Here is a 12,614-nt window from a genome sequence, read left to right as displayed (position 1 = left end):
TCTAAGGTGTGAAGGTATCATTACTTAATAATGAAAGGAACAATTCACCAGGAACATATATCAATTTTGAACTGTATGCAACTTACATTATGACTACACAATATATAAAGCATTAATTGACAGAATTTTCAAAATGTTTTTTTTAAACTAACAACTATGATTTGAGATATTATCATGACTCTCTCAGACCCAAGAGTTTAAGTGAAAAAAAGAAATATCAAGGATAGAGAAAATTTGAATGACATGATTAATGATCTTTTTCTAACAAGTAGGGAACATTTATTCTTTTCAAGTACACAAGATCATTTATAAACATGAAGTAGACAATTTCTATTTTATACATCATATTTAAAGAATGAAGAAAGCCCAGATGGTTGTGGCTCAGTACTTGAGCATTAACCTATGAACAAGTAAGTCATGAGTCTAATCCCAATCAGGGCACATGCCCAGGTTGCAGGCTTGAACCCCAGTGGGAGACGTGCACGAAGCAGCTGATGAATTATTCTCTCTAATCATTGATATTTCTCTCTCTCTCTCCCTCTCCCTTCCTCACTGAAATCAATAAAAATAGATATATATGTATGTAAAAGAATGAAGAGACAAAAAGCTTCCCACTTATGTACGTGACTACAATAACTTTGAAATCAAAACCAAAAACAGCCCAAGAAAGAAAATTTATGACAATCTCACTTGTAAACATAGCTCCAAACTTCTTAAGTTATTAGCAAGCCAAATTCAGTTTACAGAATGTTTTTTGTTTACTTCAAACAAACAAATGTTTTTTGTTTGTTTGTTAATCCTTACCCAAGGATATTTTTCCATTGATTTTTTACAAAATACATTTTTATTGATTTCATAGAGAAAGAGAGAGGGAGAGAGAGAAACATCAACAATAAGAGAGAATCATTGATGGGCTGCCTCCTGCATACCCGCTACTGGGAATTGAGCTTGCAACCAGACATGTGCCCTAACAACAAATTGAACTGTGACCTCCTGGTTTATAGGTCAATACCCAACCACTGAGCCACACCAGCCAGGCTTTCCATTGATTTTTACAGAGTAGAAGGAAGAGAGGGAGGGAAAGAGAGAATTATTGATGTGAGGGAGAAACAATGATTGGTTGCTTCCCACATGTGCCTCAACCAGGGCCCCTGATTGAACTTGCAATCCTTGACAAGGAATCAAAACCTTCAGTACACAGGCTTCTGCTCTAACCACTGAGAAAACTGGCCAAGGCCAAATAAAATACATTTTGTGACCAAATAAGTTTTATTCCAGGAATTACATTAACATTAGAAAATGTGTTAATGTAATTTGTTATATTACAAGATCTTATATAATAAAAGGCTAATATGCAAATTGTCCCATCAACTGGGAGTTCAACCAGGAATTCGACAAGGGAGTGGGGCTGGCCTGCCAATTACATGTGGCCCCTCTCCCAGTCAGCTCCATGCCTGATCAGCCCCCCCAACCCCGGTCAGGGGTGGGGCCAGCCAGCCAACCGTCCATGGCCCCTCCTCCCAGCCAGCCCTGCCCTATCGGTCCCAATAGGGGCAGGTCAGCCAGACCCCACCTGTGCAGAAATTCGTGCACCAGGCCTCTAGTTAAAGTAGAAAAAAACAATTTGGTCACTTCAATATATGAATAAAAGTGATTTGAAAAAATTCAATATGCCTTTGTTAAAAACAAAACAAAATGATGGCAATAACAACAAAAACCCCTTATGACAAAGTAATATTAAAATGTGTCTTAATCTGATAAGTAGTTTAAAAGTAAAAGATCAGAAATATTCCCTTGTCTGGCATTTATGGCTCAGTGGTTGAGTGTTGATCTATGCACCATCACAGGTTCAATTCCCATTCAGGGCACACACCCTGATTTCGGGTTTGAACCCTGGTAGGGGCCGTGCAAGAGGCAGTTGTTCCATGTTTTCCTCTCATTGATGTTTCTAAATCTTTCTCCTCTCTCTTCTTCTCTCTTAAAAATCAATTTAAAAATCTTTTAAAAAGAAAAGGAAAAACATTCTCTTTGTAGTCAGGAAAAAACAAGATCACTTTCTCTCTACTTCAACTTTTTCTGGAACTCCTATCTAATAAAAGATGCTGTGGAAAAGAAATGAGAAAGAAATAAAAGTTCTCAAATGACTAGATTACCTGCTTAGAAAATATAGGCACACAAAATATTAAAACTAGCTGGTTTGGCTCAGTGGATAGAGTGTTGGCCTGCGAACCAAAGGGTCCCGGGTTTGATTCTGGACAAGGGCACCTTGGTTGCAAGCCCCTCCCCTGATCTGAGCATGTGCAAGAGGCAACCAATTGATGTGTTTCTCTCACATCGATGTTTCTCTCTGTCTGTCTTTCCCTCTCTCTACCACTCTCCCTAAAAATCAATGGGAAAATTACTCAGGTGAGGATAAAAGAAAAACAATGAAGAGAAAGAAAGAAAGAAAGAAAGAAAGAAAGAAAGAAAGAAAGAAAGAAAGAAAGAAAGAAAGAAAGAAAGAAAGAAAGAAAGAAAAAGAAAGAAAGAAAGAAGAAGGAAGGAAGGAAGGAAGGAAGGAAGGAAGGAAGGAAGGAAGGAAGGAAGGAAGGAAGGAAGGAAGGAAGGAAGGAGAGTCTAAGTGCTCAGTGGTTAGAGCTTCAGCCTGGGGACTGAAGGGTCACAGGTTTGTTTCTAGTCAAGGGCATGTACCTCAGTTGCAGGCTTGATCCCTGGTGCTGGTCTGGGCGCGTGAGGGAGGTAACCAGTTGATGTGTCTCTCTCACATGGATGTTTCTCTCTCTCTCTCTCTGTTTCTCCCCCTCCCTTCCACTCACTCTCTTTAAAAATCAATGGGAAAAATATCCTTGGATGAGGATTAACAGCAACAACAAAAATGATCAGAAGCAGTATGGGAAATGGTAAGAATGTGTTAAATCTGGGATGAGATACATGTGTTGACCTAAGAAATATCCAAACCTGCACATACCCTGGTTGAGGTTTTGAGTTTATTTGAGTCAAACTAAGGACATGCTGGGAATGATAGTTTTTCAGTCTCTTTTACACATTTTAAGGAGGAAGAATACACAAAGGTGGGAGAAAGCAAGGAACAGAATGGTTAACACGATGATGTGCTCCCTTGAGGGTGGTTATACCACGGAGGGGTATACAAAAAGAGGACCAGCTCTGGCGTTTCAAACGTGAGTTAAGCTAGTTGCACAAGAACCGTGGGCAGGGCCTGCTTAAGGAAACGATAAATCTCGTATAGGCCTGGGGCACAGCTACCCACCATGACCTACCCGGTGAGAAATGGGTCACCCTGTGAGGCTACTTTTCAGATTGATTGTAGAGCTCTTGTTTCTGTCCACATTGTATTTGTTACATTGCTCTCTGTACTATTCTATAGGTTTGAAATATTTCATAATAGCAAACAAGAGAGAAATGGCATTCACAATATAATCAAACTCTAAATCTTGTTTCAATGTAACCACCCGAATTGAATTTTTTAGTCCTATTCTTGAAGCAATTGTGGGCAAGATATGCCACATTATAAAACAGCCTAGAGTTTATCTTCCTATATTTCATCCTTTTACTTAGACCATCGCAGAGGAGTAGTAAGGTAACGTACCACCTTCCCTTGGAACTTCAAAAGATTTTCTTCCTCCTTCCTTCCCTCTGTTCTTCCTTTTTTCAATTTTTCTTCCTTCATTCTCTTTCTTGTTTCCTTTATTCTTTCCCTTTTCCAATACAAGTACAATATTATCAATTTGTAATCCTACCCTAATCCTTTTTCTAATTCCTAGAGTTGTCAAAATACAAGAAGCTCAGTTAAATTTGAATTTCAGATATATAATGAATAGTATTTTTGCGTGAGACGTATTTATACTAAAAAGTTAATTGTTTTCTGTTTGAAATTCAAGTTAACTGACAGTCTTATATATTTTTTAATGTTTTTATTGATTTTAGACAGAGAGGAAGGGAGAGATAGAAACATCGATTGGCTGCCTACTGCACACCCCTACTGGGGATCTAGCCTGAAACCTAGGCATGTGCCTGACCTGGAATTGAACTCTTGGTTCCTTGGTTCATGAGTTAACACTCAATCATTGAGCCTTACTGGCTGAGCCAGTTCTATATTTTTATCTGCTAAATCTGGCAATCTTACTAACTTCTATTTATTATAATTGCTTTTTATTATATGGATCTTCTGTCTCACAAATATTCTTTTCATTCTCAAATATTCAGAATAGGTCTGATAGTCTTCTTATATCTAATGAACAATGCTATCTGTCAAGGATAGATACCGTTTATTTATTTATTTTTCTGATGTATACTTTATTTATTTTTTATTTTTTAAGTCTTTATTGTTGAAAGTATATGTCCCTTTTTCCCCTCATTGATCCCTTCTAGCCTGCCCTCACTCTCCCCCCCCCAGGGCCCCTGCCCCAGGCCTTCACCACCCTATTGTCTGTATCCATGGGTTATACAAAGATACTAATATCCTAGTTCAGGTCCTAGTATCAGGATGTGATCTTGACTAGTTCAGGCACAAATTAATTGGATCTTAAGTATAAGATTCCCAGAGGCACAAGCTAGTTCTAGGCCAATACCCTTGTTTGAAGCAAACTCCATAGGCACCTTAAATTTTATTTAATAGTTGTTTTTTTTTTCTAATGAATTAAATATTTGGCTCTGTCTGGGCTTCAAATTTTCTCTAAAAAAATAATTTCTTCCTCATGTGGCCTGTTTGTCGTGGTATGTTTGTTTCTTTCTCTAAGAAAACACATCACCTCCCAGACTGTCTTTATAATGCACCATGGTTTCCTTTTGTTTCAATTCAGGGGCTTTTCTCAATGTCCTTTGGTCCTTACCATCTACCATCCTAGCCTATTTCTTCCTTAACTGGTTCTCTTACAGCAGTGGTGCTCAACCTTCTTAATGCCGCGACCCTTTAATACAGTTCCTCATGTTGTGGTGACCCCCAACCATAAAATTATTTTCGTTGCTACTTCATAACTGTAATTTTGCTACTGTTATGAATCATAATGTAAATATCTGATATGCAGGATGTATTTTCATTGTTACAAATTGAACATAATTAAAGCATAGTGATTAATCACAAAAACAATATGTAATTATATATATGTTTTCTGATGGTCTTAGGCGACCCCTGTGAAAGGGTCGTTCCACCCCAAAAGGGGTCGCGACCCACAGGTTGAGAACCACTGCCTTACAGAGGTTATGAGTCACTAAGCACAATGAAAAAGAAATCTCACAGGAAGATTTGAATGAGAGCAAGGATGGTGGTATTGAATAGAAATGACTGTGGTTTTATAGTAGTGGTTTCTTGCATGCCTTCTCCTCTGAAATTTTTATTTTTGTAATGAACAATTAAATAAAATAACAAATTTGTTTATGTGAGCTAACCAGACTGAAACAAAAACCTTATGGGATTTGTTATTTCCTACTGCTTTCCTTTTGCCTTTATAAATCTTAAATCTTATAAAATCAAATATATTCACAAGTAAATAAAAAAGAAAACTGAAAAGCAAGTAATCGTATATTTTTACACATATATGGTATAGTGTTAATACAATCAAAATTTTACAAAATCACATAAATACTGTTTGGATTTTTTTTCTTAGTATCTGGAAAACATTTTCCCTTCCTATTAAATATTTCATCAAATTTTTTTCAGTAGTGTCCTAGTACTGTATTTTCATTTTTAAATGAAAGCTTGACTTTTTTGAAAACTTTTTATCCTTTGAAACTCTGAGCTTTTATCTGTAAAATAGAATTTGTTGGGGAGAGAGAGGCAACGAAGGCTGAGCTGTGATGGAGTGTCTATGGAAAAGAGTATGTTCTTGTCAGTGTAACTAATTCTACTGAGGACTAGAGGACAGTCACAATGTGAAGCAATGTTTTACAACTCCGGGGATAAAAATCAGTGAAAGGAAAGGTGAAAATGATGAAAGTCAATGTGGTGACACTGTTAAAGATTTACCTCAATGTGCCTTTGTTGGTTAGAACTCACTGTGCTGCCTGCAAGAGGGGAAAAGAAATGGATTCACTTTATTGCACTCATCTGTCATAGATAATACCCTGCACAAAAAGGTGGAAGAACGTGGTGAACTTATCATCAGTCTGTGTACACATACAATAGGAATCCGTCTGAAAACTCAGCAGGCCTGGGAAATGAGAGGCTGTCATAAAGGGGACAGTGACCCTCTACTGAGATCAGTGAGCTTGAAGCTCGGAAGAGAGGTGCAGGCCAACTTGATCTTCCTTTGTATGCACACTGTTGGGTGTGCTACACACACCTCCAGACTTGGTGGGGAGTCACATTCAATTACCAGACAAATGCAACCCACTCTGCCACCAATGGGAGGAAGTGACCTCGTAGCTCTTTAAAGGATTCCACAGAGAACACATTCATCCTCTCACAGTGATGGATGGAGCCTGCCTCTCTCAGACCAACAGGGTATATTCCAAAGCTGCTGAGATCAATGCCTGTGTGTCAGAAGCAACTGTCAGAAGCAAAATGTTTAGCAATTTCTTAAAAAAGCTAATTTATTTAAGCAATGTCTGTGACTTTCTAGCTATTGCCACAATCAAGGAACCAGAATATTTTTCATATGAGTTTCTCCCCTTTTCTTACCATATTCTTGAGACTTTCTGTGATTCAGAAAGCTGTGACGGCCTTCTTCCTTTCCAGCGCTGGATAGTGCACATGTACTTCCTTTCATGACATAAGGTTATGTTAGGTTTAAAACTGTCAGGAATTAATATCTAAGAATAGTAATACACCATCTGGTAAACAAGTATCACAAATTCTGTCTTTGATTTTTTTTTTCATCTCTGGATGGTCAACTTTCCAACCTGTCCCCTCATGTCACTTAGTGCTCCCCCCAAAAGTCCTGCCCACATGCCCTAGGGAAGGTTCCACTCTGCATCATTCTGGAATCCCCGGGCAGTATGTGTTCTCTATTGGGCCTTCATGTTTCATGCTCTTCTGAGTCCCTGCTAATGTGCAGAGCAAAAGGTAAAAACTTGAAATATTTTGCAAAAAAAAAAAAAAAAAAAAAAAGGAATGTGACCTCTCCCACCCCCATTTAAAATCACTGTCATTTTCTCACCACAGAAGCTCTGGTTGCCTCCAGGTCTCTCTGAGGGGGAGAGGTGCATGCTATCCCTCCTGGAGGCTCTCCCCAGGGACTGAATTCCTGAATCTCAGGGATGGCCTACCAGCAACAACACACCACAGCTAAGATGTCATGTCAATAACTGATGAGGCAATTACCTGTTTTTCCATAGCTGTACACTTGATCCCTTTCAGAGCTATTTCTAAATATCCCAGACTATATTCCACCAGGCAAATTGATCACTTAATGCATTAAATATTTCTTGACCTTCATGTACTACAAAAGAGCCACAAGAGTGTCTGAATTTGCAATCACACAAAACAAAATGACAAATCAGATATAATTTTCCTCTTTTTGTTTTTGAGGCAAACGTTCAAAATTTTAAAAGAAAAGTGTTTGGGGAATGCCATTGCCAGAGAAGCTGCCGAGGATGCATTTATCTGACCTATCGTCAGAGAAGGGCTCCGTAGGGAGCCTGGCGTGCAGTCAAGTTTTTGATAAGGGAATGCATGTGGCTTTGTAGACAAGGATTAGAAGGCTATTTTGAGCAAAAAGTAGAGCCTTTCTTTGACAAGAATAAGAGGAAAGAAATAAAAAAGGTGGCTAGGGTGAATGGTTTCTCTTTACCCCTTGGATCTCTCATTGTCCATCTGACAAATCATATCTATCCCATTTTCCAAAGCTCTCTTCAAGGTTTAGGAAAACAACTGAAATCCACTCACATTATTGGATCTATCACAAAATGAGCCTCCTCCTCCCCACCCCCTCTTAGGTGTCTTGCAGTTTGTGACAAATGTAACAAATTGTGAACTAACTGGTTGGAGAGCATGTATACTTCATACTATATGGGAATGTGTGTTACATTTGCTAACGTACGACATGTTAAGCTATGTTCCCACCTAGGCTCTGGGAGAGGCAGGGCTTGTATACAACACACGGAAATTTTAGTTCTGTTTCTGACATTTTCTGATGATGCGAGTTTTGGCAAGATGCGTATCCTCTTTATGTCTCAATTTTCTCCTTTGTAAAATAAAGGTAATTAAGAGCGCTGTAAACATTAAATGAGATCATGTTTGAGCAGCCTTTAGTACAGTGATTGGCACATAGCTGAGGAGGTGATGTATCTTTTTTTATTTTCCCCTAGATGTTTCCTGCATGGTTTGTCTCCTCAGCCATTGTCCACAGAACTCTGAGAAGCCATAGGAATATGCAGGTGCAGACTCAAGGTCCAGCTTTCACGCCAGCGTTGTGGAAAGGGACAGTACCCGTGCTCCCCTAGGCCACCTGGGCAGAACCTCCAGGGAGAGTGACCTCCCGGGGCATCCATGTTGGAGGTGAGGCCCTTCGTTACTGTTATTTTTTTAATTAACATGACAAGTCTCTTCTCAAAAGGAACTTGATCATGAATTATGAGTGTAAGAAGCATAATAGTGCGTTTATGTTTTGAACACCGATTATTCATGACATTGGAAAAAACTATGGAATTTCTCATTTCTAAGAAATGTTTTTAATCATCACCTGAGGATATGTTTTTTATTGATTTTAGAGAGAGAGGGGAAGGGAAATAAAGAGAGAGAGAGAGAGAGAGAGAGAGAGAGAGAGAGAGAGAGAGAGAGACAGAGAGAGACAGAGAGAGTGAGGGAGAGAGAGAGGGGTAAGAAAGGAACATAAATTGATTGCTTCCTAACCCAGGGTCAAACCCACAACCTAGGTATGTGCCCTAACTAGGAATCAAACCTGCAACCTTTAGTGTATAGGATGATGCTCCAACCAAGTAAGCCACCCAGCCAGGCCAAAATTTCTGTTTCTGACTGGAGAAGGGAGGCCAGAATACACAGTGCGTATGTGAAAATAGGTATGAAAATGGTCTAATGTTATGAAATACTGACATTTCTAGTGGGTTTCTTAATAACTTATTCTAAGTATGGAATTAGGACTCAGTATTTAATAAGTACCCTTTTAATAATAGTACTCCTGTTTCAAGAAAGAGAGTTTTTAAATGTTGATTTAATACATTGAATTCACCTTTATATTTGGTGAGCATTGTGAAGGATCTTGTTTCCAAGATGTTTTGGAATTAGCCCTTAAGCAGGATAAAAATTTATTACTGCTCAGTGAAGTTTGATATAGGAAGAATATTTGGACAGTTTGTACTTCATTAATACAAGTTTGGTTTGTTAAATCCCCAAGTATTGCTATACAAGTCTTCAGATTAAAAATTAATTACAAGAATTATCAACAAATATAGAGAGTCAAGAAAATCATAAAAGCCCATCTGTCTGTTTGGCTTTGGAAAGCATAGCATGGTGGCAGTGACTGAAAACCATATTTTACAGTGAGCTCTCAAAGTAATCTGTCATGTATACTAAGTCTTACTTCTTTTATGCAAGATATCTAAATTCCTTCTTAAAGCAAATGAACCATTCACCTATCCATACAATGCAGTTTTATCTCTTGAGCAAAAATTGGTCATGTGAAAAACAAATGCACTGGCCTAGAAGTTTTTGAGATGGTTGATATTGCTCAATCCTTATTTGGAGATATTTTGGGCACAGGGACAAGTGAAAGGCTTCTCAATAATTATTTTATTATATTTAAACTGTTAGGACATTTTGACTGTAAGTAAGGTACTATGCCTATGCACAGTATGCATAGAAGGAGGACACTGTTACACTATATTATTTACATCAGATTAATTATAATTATATTTTAAATGGTCATTTGTTGACATAAAGTGATAATGATTTCTATAAACAGTCATTGTTTTCAAACATGTTTTTTTCCTAACTCTCATACTGACACATTTATCATGCATATAAAATCAAAAATATTTAATTTGCCTTTAAATAAAACTAAACAACAAATACTATAAAGATACAACTGAAATAGTAACTCTTTTATAGTCAGATAAAAAAGTTAAAATTTCCAAATCAGTCCTTAAATAGATTTTGAATCCTAGTTAATTCTGCTCCCCCCAAAAGTAATATTCTGAATAATAAACAGATATAATTAATGAAAAGAGGAACTAATAAATATGTCAGGAACAATTTATTGTTGATTTGTATGTATTCTCAATGTCTCTACTGGAATGCAAATAAACCTTCAAAATCAGATTATTACATCCAAAATTCTGTACTCATGATTATAGAAGAATTATCTGTACTGCTAATATCTGTATTTCTAATAGTTTTTAAAAATATGTTGGTTTAATTTTTAAAGAAATTTAAGTGATCAATATAATGCCCAATTGAATCAATATGGTATAATTTTGTTGTGCGTTACATGTAGAGTTTTTTACTCTTAGTTAATTTATGAGGATTATTACCTATATTTATGTTTGCAAATTGAATAACAGAGTCTTAAGGAACTAGCAGAAAAGCAAAAGAATGGTCAGAATGTGAATTCTTTATCCTGCTATAATGTAACCAGAACTTAGTATAAGGTATAGCAAATATGTTTTTTTAATAAATTGCTGTGTTTGCTAAATATGAGGGAAATCTCTAAAAAGAGAAAAAGTACCCATATGAAACTAGAGCAGAAAGTGGTAGGTAACAGAGGTAAATGGAGCAGGACATTTTAAGGGAGATTTATGTTGAGGTAGATGCCTTCATCAGCACTGCTATCCAGGGGTTATGCCTCTGGGCCTTGGCAAGATTAGGGCAAAACTTGAAACTCTTGCGTTAATCATAAAATCACACAATTAAAGGGAGCTCAGTGGTCCCAGGTCAGGACAAATCTGGAACTTGCAGAATATAAGATTTCTGTAGAGTAAAAGGTCTCCCATTTATGTCCTCAGAATTCTTCCAGATGTGGTTCAATAAGATATAAATCAACAATGAAAATTCAAAAAGCAAACATAGATATAAGTGTCCATAAATGAGGATCAACAGGAATAAATACCAACATAATAACCAACCAATTAATTCAGAATCCAGAATTATCAAATATGAAAAATAAATTTTATAGATGTGAAATATTTAAAGAAATAAAAATATAGAATAAAAAAGAATAAAAGAGATACTACCCAAATTTATTTTAAAAAATTAAATAGAACTTTTTGAACCTTTAGAAACAACACATATAAATATTGAAATACCTTACAAGGAAATTTATTGAAGAACAAGTACAGACTCCCACGTAGGGAGGGGAAAGAGTCCCACTGAGTCCTTTTTCTCTACAGTTAAAAAGGCTGCAGCTTTTTGTGCCTCAATATCCCCTCTGATTGATCACCATTACCCTTTGATTTGGTCATTATAGCAACTATTGAGCTCAAGTCTCACGTGAACTACGTGAGATTCCCTCCTTCTTCTCCCTTATCTCCTCCTATTCCCTCTGAGCTTTTCTTCCTCTTTCTTTGAATGAGGGGTTTCCTTCCCTTTATTCTGTAAATGTGTACCTTTTGCTACTCTCAGTTCCCTTCTCTTATGGAGATGTAATTTCTGCCACTCCCAGCTCCCTTGTCTTATGGAAATTTACCCTTTTGCAACTCTGTAGCCCTGTGTTTTTTCCATGGACCCCTTAGTTCCTGAAATTTCCTAAGCCTGCCTATTTCACCCCTAAAAATTCCTTTCAGTGTGAGTTTTTACAAGTTATTTATTCTCTATCTCAATTTTCTCCTTTGTTGAAGTAAAGGTAACAAGGTTTATATTAATACTAGAGGCCCAGTACACAAAATGCATGCACTTAACAGGGGGGCATCCCTCAGCCCGGCCTGCTCCCTTTCACAGTCTGGGAGCCCTTGAGGGATGTCTGACTGACAGTTTAGGACCACTGTCCATCAGTCGGACATCCTTAGCACTGCCGCAGAGGTGGGAGAGACTCCCGCCACTGCCACTGAGCTCACCAGCCATGAGCCTAGCTTCTGGCTGAGTGTTGCTCCCCCTTTGGGAACACACTTACCACCAGGGGGCAGCTCCTGCATTGAATGTCTGCCTCCTGGTGGTCAGTGTGCGACATAGTGACTGGTCATTCTGCAGTTTAGTCAATTTGCATATTAGCCTTTTATTATATAGGACTAGAGGCCTGATGCATGAAAATTCATGTAAGAGTAGGCCTTCCTTCTCCCAGCTGCTGTCACCAACTTCCCTCTGGCCCCCAGGACCCGGGCAGCTTCCCTCCAGCCACCAACAGGCACTTGGGACCTGGGCAGCTTCCTTCCGGCTGCCGGCAGGCACCCAGAACCTGGGCTGGCTTCCCTTCAGCAGCTGGCAGGCACCCAGGACCTGGGCTTCGCTCCGGCTACCCACAGGCACCCGGGACCTGGGCTGGCTTCCCTCCAGCCCCAGCTTCATCCGGAAGGACGTCTGGTCTAATTAGCATATTACCCTTTTATTATTATAGATTGTTGGTTAGATTGGCTGAAAGCAGCAATTAGAATAGAATAATGGCTGGAAATTTTTAGAGCTCAACAGAGATGTAATAACATATACAAAAAGCACAGAATGTACCAAGAAAGAATTTTAGGAAAAAGTGTAGATGTTGTAGTGAAATTGA

At 38.2% G+C, this 12,614-nt stretch overlaps 1 pseudogene; it reads right to left on the bottom strand.

Moving 5' to 3' along the window:
• Positions 1-8,263: 8,263 nt before the first annotated feature.
• LOC118661590 lies at positions 8,264-8,453 on the bottom strand (annotated as a pseudogene).
• Positions 8,454-12,614: the final 4,161 nt, after the last annotated feature.

Source organism: Myotis myotis, unplaced genomic scaffold, assembly GCF_014108235.1.
Source record: "Myotis myotis isolate mMyoMyo1 unplaced genomic scaffold, mMyoMyo1.p scaffold_m19_p_1, whole genome shotgun sequence".
In the NCBI taxonomy this organism is placed as follows: Eukaryota; Metazoa; Chordata; class Mammalia; order Chiroptera; family Vespertilionidae; genus Myotis; species Myotis myotis.
Note: the sequence above shows the minus strand (reverse complement) of the source record. Positions and strands in the feature narration are given on the sequence as shown.